Raw genomic sequence first — 12,500 nt, forward strand, 5'->3', positions numbered from 1 at the left:
CAGCTAGAGCGTCTTCTGTGAGGAGACATGGGTGAATGGGCACACTGTCATTGAAGGTTGTGCGTCAGGGCTGGCAACTCGGCACGTAAAAATCCACTGCCAATCATTAGCGGACTGGAGTTCCACTGTGGTGACCCCTAACCGGGAAAAGCCGAAAGACACAACAACAACAGCAACAACATTTTAAAGAAACCATTTCTTTACTACAAAAAACTAAAACGAATAATGGAATAGCATCCCTGTTAGAGAGGCACCCAATGCAGCTGCCTAGTTGGCTTATGCCTAAGGCTGGCTAATCACAAGAGCCATCCAACTTCATGATCTGGAACAAATTTGTTGGCCTGCCTGGAGACAGAGATAAGAATCAGAAGACATCCAGAAACACGTGATTTTGTCCTCAATGGGCAGAGAGTTCAAAGCCATACAAACTCATTTAAATTTACAGAAGACCAGAAGGTCAGAGTGTTATATATATGAGTCAGTAATTAATAAATTCAATGAGCATTTCATGCTTTTATATATATATATATATATATATATATATATATATAGATAGATTGATTCACTTAATAATCTCGAAATACTGCAATATTGAATTGCAGTATCTTGAAACCATGAAGTTGAATACCCTAAACACCAAACATACATAAACCTGACACCCAAAATCGCAAATCCACAAAATCCCGAAAAACACACATCACACACTAGAAAACACATACATACATACAAGAATGTGCAAACCTCCCACCACTTCCCTACAACAAACATAACACACACACACACACACACACAGACACAACCAAACACATACACACACCTACCCTTAGTATATCCCCAAACCCTAAAAAAAGTACACTTACCTAACGCGCTAACCAGTTCCAGGTTCGCGACAGTTCCAGGTTCGCGATTTCTATCATTTCGACTTTACAGGCTCGAGATGCTAAAATTCGACATTTTAGATATATATATATATATATATATATATATATATATATATATATATATATATATATATATATATATATAAACTACATGAGAGATCAAATTTTTATAAATGTGTACAAGCATGAGTACAGAAACACGTGTAAGTTGATTACATGAAATGGCAGAAACATGATTTTAGGTTCAGTAAAGATAAGCAGATAAGAGATGGAATTGTGATTAGGTTTATTTAGTCCCATGGTACAGAGGAATAAAGCCCCGACTGTGTGCCAGAAGACCTGTGTTTGACTAACAAACAAACAAGAACCAAAAAACAAGATATTAACTGTTTACTGAGAGCTTTTGATAATTAGAATGTGCAAAAGGTGACATTTCTTTGCTGTCCAAAGTAGAGACAGAATTAAAATGAATGCATCACCTTGGTATTGAAGAAAGGGTTACTGAATTGACCAAGTGGTGTCCCGCCTTGGTCCCAGTAATTAAAAAAATGGACAAGTGAGAAAATGTGTTGACTTAAAAATGCTCAGTGATGCTGTTGTTATGAAAGGTTTAGATTACCTACATTAGAAAACTTAACACTCAAGTTAGTAAATGCAAAAGTGTTTTCTATACTAAAACCTTCCAGTGGTTTCTTGTAAATTCCATTAAACCGAAAAAGACAAAAGCTGACAAATTTTATTACCTATACGGGAAGATTCTGTTTCCAAACACTGCTTTTTGGTATAACTTCAGCACCTTAGATTTTTCAAAGTTAAATAACTATTTACTTAAGAGTTTAGATGATGTTATTGTTGTTATGGATGACATCCTGGTGTTTGGTCCAGACAAGCAAACACATGATTTTAGGTTAGAAGCAGTGCTGTAAACAATAAAAAAAAAAAAAAAAAAAAAAAAAAAAACTTGGGCATTAAACTGAGTCAAGACAAATGCTGCTTTATTAAGAAAACGCTGCAGTATCTTGGGCATCATTAGATATATCTATATTTAGACACTTACAATAGTGCATATACACTTCTGTTTATTAGAATATATGTAGTAAAATATGTATATTTAGATGCATGTACATTTCTGTTTGTTAGTATATATATATATATATATATATATATATATATATATATATTAAAAGGTTAAGCTTCTTAGCTGAAAATAAGTAGAAAAATAAAAAAATACAATACGCATGTTTTGGCATCCTACTGTGTGTAATACAGAATATTCTGTGTCTGGTACAAGTTTCAAGGATAATTGCAGTTAAGAAGCCCAGGTGCAGGGAGGATTGGAGACAGAAACAATTTCCTAACAGGAACGACTCCCTAAAAGTTTAAGAATTCACCTTAAAACAAATCAAAGTGCAGCTTATCAATAGACTGTATGATATTAGGCAAATACCAAAGTACTGACTTTGAAAGTTCCCAACAGACTGCATTACATCAAGCAAATTCCAAAGACGTCTTTTGTAAAAAATAGTATAAAAAAGAACAGTAACTGAATGGTGGGTTAGATATGACATTTATTAGATCTGGTACATGTAGGAATATGTTTGTTCTGAGATAACTGGAGAATAAATGCTATCATTCATACATGCCTTGAAAAGCTAAACTTGGTACACTAAAGCTATAAACTGTGACAGTATTGTACGTGCTGTCTGTTACATAAACATAAGTCATTTTATTAGTAACTGCACACAATACAGTGTTGAAAAAGTTATATTCTGCAAAGTTCAGTGCATTAATCAGACTTTGGTTTCAGCAAGCATCATCATCATCATTAAATAACTTTTCAGTGTTGAGCCTAGCCTGTATCCGAATACAGGGGGAGTGGTGCCTTGTATGAGGTCACTTCAGTAAAGGTGCAGTAACTAGCATCTATGTATGTGATTGAGTCCTGAATAGGAACACTTCAGTTTTCCAGTTTGCAGCAGTACAGTTCCCAGACATCAGGATCCGGAGTTAGACTGCCAGGTAGGAAGGTCGCAGTGCCATAAATTCTCCAAGTAGGTGAATTCCCAGGTTTCAAATCTGCAACTGCCAGCTTTGTTTCACCAGTTTTTCAAGTAACTTCAGAATTTTTCAAACCATTTACAGTAAGCAGCGTGGCCAACTGTGTCCGTGTGGAACTTCTAACAGATCTTTCTGTATTTACATGCAGTATGGCTGCCATTAGACAAACTAGTAAAAGGTGTAAACAGAGTTTTATTCTTAATGTGTCAGAACAACCAGATAAAATTTGGGAAAGATTAGTGTATTGGTACAGGCAACATATTGGTAAATGTAAAACCTTATTAGGGAAAGTTGACGTACATGTACTACGTAAATGGGTAGTAACATTTGACTGGTATCTCCATTAGAAAAACTTGTTGTATGACAGTAAATGTTTACTGCATGAATCATATAAAGCTGCTTTCTGTGTACAATGTCATAAAAATACAGTGCAGACCATTGCTAGCAAGTTGATTTGCAAAGGAACATCTTCTGATGATAAAGCAGCAGAAAAGGGTAATGACCTTACATTATATCCAGATGTTAAACAGTTATGTCCTGTCACCACACGTAAAATGTTAATTTCAGCATTACAACAGCAGTCATATCGGTTATTGACAGAATCTCCTGTACATCTTGTTATACCCTTTTGACAAATGTGGAATAAATCCACTGCACAGCACAAAACAGATAAGGACAGGGATGAGGTTCATGGTGAATTGACAGAAAAATTTAATAAACTTCTAAGAGATCGATAAAGTGAGATAAGAAAGTTCAAAAATGATGTACAAAAACAGTACTTTTTGTCAAAAGCGCATAGGAGCATTAGAGTCGGCAGAACAGGTTACTGAGAAATATCAGACAGCCCATGCAGAATTACAAGACAAGACAATTTGGTTAGTAAAGAGTTAAAGAAAGAAATTCCAGACCTTACACAGCAGTTAGCTAAGTTGACAAAAATAAAGGTACAAGAGGGAAACATACTGGTCTGTATTAATGATTCAGTAATTATTAAAAGACAAGTTTGCCTTTTTATTGTCATTAAGTAATTAGGCTACCATCAACATGAACAACAGTGAGACAAAAATGCCAGGAAACAATAATACATTTTAATTTCTCAGTAAGTGTTTAATTAGCAGCCTTCAGTTTAATATTAATCTAATTAAGTTTGTAAACATTTCAGTCCATGTATGTACAAATGCAGAAAAATTCTGTGCAAGCAAAAGTAATAGTAAATAATAAATATGCTTGGTCTATGCTGTGCAGTAAATGGTTTAATATGTAAAAAGCATTCTCCAGTATATAAACCATGGCTGGGATTCAATAAAGGAAAATCTCCATGTCAGCATAATGTAGCAGCTACTGCACAGAATATGGCCGCTGAGAGATCCAGTAAACAAGGATGGGGGCATTCACTAGCCTGCCAGCACTATTCTGACACGGACACCACTGGATAATGCTAATTACCTCATTTGCTGGTGAAAAATATGCAAATGAATTGAATTAGCGATTCAGTAAGCAGGCAGGCATCCGTGTCAGAGCAGTGTCCGTTGCAGCAATATATTTGGTTACTAACAGTGTACATTTCTGCAGAAATCAAAATGGGGGCATGACAGCTCAAAGTAAAGCATGTATTATGACTATTATGCATGCCAATGGCCATTGGCATGAAAAACAGTTGAATAATTTATGAAAATCAAAGTTGATTTATTTTGGCCAATTTTGCCCGTTTAAGTGAGATTGTGCAGAAAATATGAAAAAAAATGTAAAAAGACAAGTTTAAGTGAAGTCTGAATTTTGCCATTATAGTGGGTAGCATGCAGAACCTAAACGATAACAGGTAACACTGGTTGCTAATGAGATAGGCTCTGGTGTAGTGGTGTAATAAGGTGTGAAGATTGGGAAGATGGGTGAAGGCTGCCAGCCTAGCCAAATAGAATTTGATACATAATTCTGGCATTTGTAAATATAAATGTAAAATACAGGCTTGTGTCTTAAATGTAAAGAAATGCCGTTTCAACAATGTGGCAACATTGCCATCTGCTCTAAGGAAAACTAAGTCAAGAATTTCAAATCTTTCCATTGAAATTAAAATTATTTCATCACTGCCTTTGATGTTTTACAAGTTGGCTCCAGGCTGGCTAGAGGAAGGCTTCCTGCCTATTATTTTAAGGCTAAAGTTAATAACCAGCATTTACATGTGGAATGTCCTTTATTGCTCTAAGTGTAAAAGAATGTAAATGTAGTTAATGTGTAGCCTGGGAACTCCAGGAAGTGTGAAAAAGATGATGTAATGTTTATCAGAACTGGAGTTTCAATTTAAACAGTGAGAACCAGAGATTGCTAAGCATTTTTTGTCTTGATATTCAACTTAGCACTGCCTTGCTCTATGTAAGTAAGTTATCTTAGAAGTATGTTTTCTTGTAGAAATAGCTAGGACTATAAAGATTGGACTAAGTGTTTTTCTGTTATGTCAGAACTGTACTACAGAATTATTTTAAGTTTCTGTGTGATCTCCGAATTCTTGAATAGCACTGTGGTGTAGTAGTATTGTCTTGTGGGTTTAGTTATTTATTATTAAATATTGTAAAACCTTTTAACTGTAGCTGGTTTATGTAGAGATAATTAAGCTCTAGAGTACATTGCATGCTTATAAGTGATCATGTAATAAGCCCTTCCAATAAGCCTTAAGGCAGTTTAGTCACACTTACTATTGGATAATAATATTGCACAGTAATACTTGAACACCCTTTTAAGGGCCTTTGGGTAGCTGATAATTATTAGCTGGTGGTGGCAGGAATTACTACCGTATAGTCTGGGTATAGGGGCACAGCTGGAGCTGTGTCAACCTTTCCCAGGAGTATCTGTGAAGTTGTATAAATACTTATCTCTAAGTGTGTGTGTGTGTGTGTGTGTGTGTGTGTGTGTGTGTGTGTGTGTGTCAGCTACTTGGGCAGGGGCATGAAGCACTGGTTGGACAGAAAGGGTACTGGAGGTTTTAGCTTGCCAGCTAGGCTGAGATCTGGACCCTATAGCTTTGCCAGTGGGGAGTCTTATTGGGGACCTGGGGAGCAAGGGAGCGACCAGACCCAGACTGACTGTGATCTCTGTTTGCTCTTAAGGGAAATTGCACATTACTGTGTGTATTTCTTATTCTTTCCTCTCATATGAGACCCCCTCTCTGGTGTTAATGGTGAGTATTGAGGCTCCTTAATTGCTGGGCCAGGGCACAGGCATCACACAAGGGACTAAGGCAGTGGGGTATGCAAATGAGTTAAATTTACTGAATAGCAAAATGGGAGACTGTGTCCACTTGCACCTAACAGTGTAGGAGCTATAATGCTGCAGTGTAAGCAGGAGAAGCAGCTGACATGAAAAGGGTTTGTGTCATGCTTGGTGTAAGCACATTGGCACTCCACTGCCTCTATTTGCACTTAGCTAAGCACAGCTAAGCAAGGGGGTGTGTCTGAGCTAGTTCTTTAAATGCTGAGTATGTTTGGATCCCTCGGAGGGTCCTTTCAAAACTGTTTACTATAGCTGCAGGAGTTTGCACAGCACACTGCAGGGCTTAAACACAAGGGAAACAATAAAAAAAAAAAACAGGAACCAGCGGAAATGTTTACATTTGAGAAGCGGGTGGACGTGGCATGCTGCAGGACTTAGAAGGGGTGGGAATGGGAAGAGAAAAAAGGGAAAATAGCAGAATAAAGGCACTCAAGTACAAATAATATAGCTGGCAGGTGGAATGTATCATAGTCAGCCAATCACACAGGCAGCATCTGCAGCACAACAATATAAACTATGCAAACACCTTTCAGTCTGGTTTTTCCCACAAACTCTGCACCATTGGTGTACACACTCAGGGGAATTTAACTGACAAAATGTTAGGGGCTGCTGTCACTTTGATACATCAGTGTGTGCTAGAGGCTGAGGGTGGTGAGGAAGATAATGCTGACAACTGTTCCAGACTGAGGAGGAGGAGAAGAGTGTTCAGACCCAGGGTAACCTACCGGGGGCTACATGATCTGGAGATACTAGAGCACTACAGGGTGGACAGGGACCTACTTCAGCAACTCTGCGAGCTGTGCCGGCCTCACCTTAGACCCAGAGCCAACAGAGGGGAACTCATCCCAGTTGAAACTAAGGTATATGTAGCCTTAAGTATACTAGCTACAGATACCTTCCAAAGACCTACTGGGGTCATCATGGGGGTCTTACAGGCATCTGCACCCAGGGAACTCCACTAGTTCCTAGATTTTATGCGAACACATGCTGGTGAGCACATATATTTCTGCAGCACCTGTGAGAAGAGGACCAGCAATATGTGTCTCTTCTACCATGTAGCAGACTACCCAGAAGTACTAGGTGCCATAGACTGCATGCACATCCACATCAAGGCACCACCTGGTGAAGAGGGTAGAGTTTATGTCAGTTGCAAGAGCTATCACACCATCAACTGCCAGGTCGTGTGCAATGCCCAAGGCATTATCATGAATGTATGTGCTGGCTGCCCTGGTAGTTATCACATCTCCCATATCTGGCATGCCTCACAGCTGTACCAGGGATTTGCCAGGGGGGACATCCCGTAAGACCATCTGGTGGGAGATGCTGGCTATGCACTGGAGCTGTGGATGATGACACCCATCAGAAATGCACACACTCACACACACTGAAGAATGCTGTAATGAGGCACAAGCACAAACCAGGAACATTATAGTGCATGTGTTTGAGATGCTCAAGTCACAGTTTCACTGCCTTGACATATGGTGGAGCCCTGCAGTACTCTCCAGCCACATGTGCACACATGTTCATAGTATTTGCCATGCTGCACAATATGATCCTGTGGAAACAGCTGTGGCAGAAACATCACAGTGAAGGCCTACACAGCCCCCCACCATTGCCAAGGCCCCCAAAGGCACAGGAGGACTCAGAGGAGGAACCCCTGAACCTGCTCCTGTAGGCAGACGGAGGCATGCCCTGTATGCCCAGGCCTTGGCAAAGAGGCAATGCATAGCACACACACTGACACACCGTAGGGACACAGGGACTGACACCTCTCTCTGACTCACACACACACAGTAAAATGGATGCCACACACATCACACTACCTGTATCTTATCATGTATAGGCTGTGTTCTGCATGTATCTGACAATGCCAGCCCTCAAGCACCATCCTCACAACTGCTGCAGGCACAAGATAAGTCAGTCTTCTTAACAATAAATGAATGGAGTAATATGTAGTGGTAGCATAGCAATGGTATCGCTGCATGCATGCAAGGGAATGGGGTGGCCTACCAGGATAGCAGCAGTCAACCGACAGCTATGTGGGACAACAGGAAATGTCTGCACAATACTGGCTTCCTCAGACAATGCAGTAGTCCCCTAGGTGACAAATCTCACTGCAGTATATATGGGGGCTAACAAACTGGAGGGGTCATAGGTCACATGCATGGATGTCAATGTGGGGATTACATACTCACCTCTCACTGATGAAGGTTTTTTAAGACCTGAAAGCTTTGCTTTTGTTTTATTAAGCACAATTTTGAATTTGCATTGCTTGGTTCATTTTTTCTAGTGTCTACACTCACACTTGCCATAGTGACCACACTGGCCTGTTCCATGACACTACCCTCCAAATGTCCATTATCTGTGGCTGCTGTGGACTGGGTATGTTTGGGCATACTGACTGTGTGGGGGACATTGCGGGTGATGGTGGGAAACCAATCAATAGCACAGATTCAGGCCCGACAACCCCACCTGTGCCTCACTATGACCACCATCATCTTGAGAGTCTGCTAAGACACTGACATTAGGTTGTGAGGGGGAGAGACACCAAACCACCATGTTCAACTGTGAGGGTAAGACAACATATGTAAAGTAATACCCTACAGTGCTATATTTGCTGATACACACACACACACACACACACACACACACACACACACACACACACACACACACACACACACACTCCTGGTAAAGCCTGGCACAGCTTTGCTACCTATGGGCCCTTCAGGCCAGACCTTACCATAGTTCTGACTGCCACAATCCATCTCTTTAACAGCTACTGTAAAGCCCTCAACAAAGGGTGACAAATCCTACAGTGTGATGGGCCTATTAGCAGAATGGTAAGTGTGACCAAGACCAAGGCTATTGGAGTGAGCTACACAGTGTGACCAAGTGCATATGCAAGTACTGTAAGAGCTGACTTACTGCTATACAGACCAAACATGATGACAAGGTTTAATGATATGTGAGAATAACTAATGAAGGAACAGGAAAATACTCTATCACTGCAGTACCTACACAGTTCAGACTCACAGGGATTCATTTCAGACAACATTGCAGGACAGTCTGCAATACATACAAGAAACATGTAAAGTACTAGGTGCATAGCTTCATAAGATGATACCAAGCTATTGGGCCAGATGCCCTCATAAGCCTAGCCCAGAATTTTACCCATGTCCCTTCAAAGCCAGCAACTGTTTTCTCTATCCAGCTGGGATACACATGGGATCCCAGGGGTGTCACTTCCATTCCCCATGCAGTCATTCAGCTTCTTCTTCAAAAGGGATATACACATATTCTGCTAGACATGGGGAGGGAGTATATTTTACAGACAGTGTATTGCATGGGACACTACAGTATCCCGCAAACAAGTGCAATACATGTCACAGACCAGGTGAGGGCCTTGCATGCATGTTACATGAGTGGGGTTTGTCTTACAGATATGCAGAAACAACATCAACGCTGGTTTGAAAATGGCCTTGTATGCCAGACACAGGTTGCCTATGATCAGTCTTTATCTGAGACTGAGTACAGGGACAGGGCTTTCAGCTTATATGTATAAGATAGGTGTTGCAGACCCTGGATTTGTCTGGTCAGGAACCTCTGTGGTCTCTGCAACTGCTGTATTTACTTAGCAAGGTGCATGCCAAAGGAGCCATTGGCCATTGTACTCAGTAATGCATCTGAAAAGGGTGGACTACAGGAATGTTGTGGCCTCCTGGTTCCTGGATGACATATCCATATTTGTGAAGTGTGCCATGTAGACAGCCTTCCATACAGTGGTGACCACATGGTGGGAAACTGTCAGGTTGCTACCAACCTTGGCGTGCAAGTCACCTCACACCTCATTGCATGTTCAGTACATTGTTATTACTGTCATAATTAGTGAGGATGACATCTACCACAACAGGAAAAATGATGCATCTCCTGGCAGTCAGTTTGAGGCAATGCTTCTTGCACCAGTCATTAATTTGGGTAAGGGCCTCTTGGAGGATGCTCACATCAGTAGGGAAATTTAAGATAGTGGCCAGCTTGCAATCATCTTTAAACCTGGTCAGCCACAGACCACTGGTTTTGTCTTGTACCTCAGAAACATATATCTCAAACAGTAGAGGCCACCAGACCGATACTTGGGGTACACCACTCTGTAAGAGTCTACTACTAGAGGTGGCTTCCACTACTTTGACCGAGTGAGTACTATCATTGAGTCAGTTAGCTACCCATCTGGTAACATACAGGTTGATGCCTAGCTGTGTAGGTTTATGTATTATGGCCAAGTGAGGATTATTGTCAGATGCTTTGGCAAAGTGATGGTAGGCAGTGCGAACCGTATTCCCCTCATCCATGTGTTTGTTGACTGCTTCAAATAAGTTGACCAGGTTTAACAGGCCTGTTCTCCCTTTGACAATACCAAACTGTGTGGGCTCAAGCATTTTGAGGTTGCCAGTGTCCCTGTTCATAATGTCCTTGATATTGCCTTCCATGCCCCTGCAAATCAGGCTAGTTAGGCTGATGTGCATATGATTGGCTGGGTCAGTGGATTACTCTGCCTTTGTGTATAGGGATGACAGTGGCTATCCTCTGTGCAGATGGATGACACTGGTGCTAAGGCTTTGGTTGACTACAGTGTGCAATGGAGCTGAGAGCTCATGCCTGAGTTCATGTAGGATGCAGCCAGGGATGGTATCAGGCCTATGGAGACTTCTGTGTATTGCTTTGATAGGGCATTACAGACCTGCTTTCTGATGATGAGGGAGGGGGTGGGTGCTGCACATGTCCATGTGTACCAATGGGGGGGGGGAAACAGGTGGGGTAATGCTTACACTTAACCTGTCTGCAGCAGGTTGGCTATATCTATGCCATATGTATATGTGGTGTTATTGACCACCACTACAGAGCAGATTTGGGTGTTGCCTCTGTGATTACAGACATATGTGTGGAAGGCCTAGTGATTGGCCTTGGTGGATGTGTCCACTTTGCACTCAAAGATAACCTTAGGGTAATTCACCTGTGACCTTATTTGCTTGTTCAGACAAGGTGATATTGCTTCCAATTAGGCACCTGTTTCTTCTTGGCCCTGTCTAGCAATTATTTCCACCTATTATGGTATTTGTGTATTGTTGCTGTCCACCACAGAGGTTTTCCCTACCTTGATGGAGATGATGTTGTCCTGTCAGGTATTGCTGAGTCCATACAAATATGTAGGTGCTCACATAGTATTGTGTTGTGGGCTTGGACACTACTACTAGTTCTGACTGATAGGATGGTGGCTGTAAAGTTACTTCTACCTGCTCTGAGGAGATTTATAGTAATTTTTGTACAGTTTATTTTGTTTGACCCTGACGGTGGGGGGATGGTGACCTCAACAGTAATGGCTACGTGTTCAGATCATACCAAGGGGGATGGCACTGTAGGAGTGCTATAGTGGCTACTCATGTTGGTTAGGACCAGGTACAGGATATTTTCACCTGTTGTAGGAGTGCTGACCAGCTGATCCAATGCATTGCCATTGACAAAGCGGAGGAATCTCTGTGTATTCATGTTCAGGTAGAATAGGTCATGCAAACTATGGCTGGGTAGTTAAAGTCACTCAGGAGCAGGGTAGATGGTTGAATCATGACAGATTCAAGCAAGTCCAGATAAGTGTAGTGAGTGTCCAGAGTCACGGTTGGAGTTCCTTAGCTAGCTATGATTTGAGTAGGTGGTTTGTCAACAGTTAACTGCACTTGGGATGTTTCCTGCATGTCATACTGTTTGGCCAGCCTGGAGGTGTGTATGTTTATGGTAATGTTTAAAACTCCACCTCCTGTGGCTTTGCGGCCCTCCATTTAGGGTCTAAATGTATGGTGGGATGAGTAAACTGGCAAGGTTAGTGCACCCTCCAGAGCTGCAAACCAGGTGTCAGTGACTGCACATATATCAGCATTCTCCAGGACAAGGTACGCTTGCAATGACGTGTTTCATGCTAAGAGCCCTGGCTCCTGTTAGAGCAAGACATCTGCACAAAGGCACACATCAATGGTGGGCAAGGGCCAAAAAATAGTAACACTTTAAAAACCTAGCTGTTACACACTTAGTTGCTAGCAAATACGATTTTGCATTCACAGGAATACTCCACAGGATATGACATCTGAAAATCAAATGTATGCTATTATGTTATGATTTCAGTCTTTACTGGGCTGTCAATGATTTGCCAGATAATACACAAGTGTATGAGGCATTGACTACAAATATGCGGCAAACGTGGTCAGTCTGCAACGCTCTGCACAGTTGAAAGGTATGAGCTCAGAATAT

Source organism: Protopterus annectens, chromosome 5.part1 (assembly GCF_019279795.1).
Source record: "Protopterus annectens isolate FY-2018-M chromosome 5.part1, PAN1.0, whole genome shotgun sequence".
In the NCBI taxonomy this organism is placed as follows: domain Eukaryota; kingdom Metazoa; phylum Chordata; order Ceratodontiformes; family Protopteridae; genus Protopterus; species Protopterus annectens.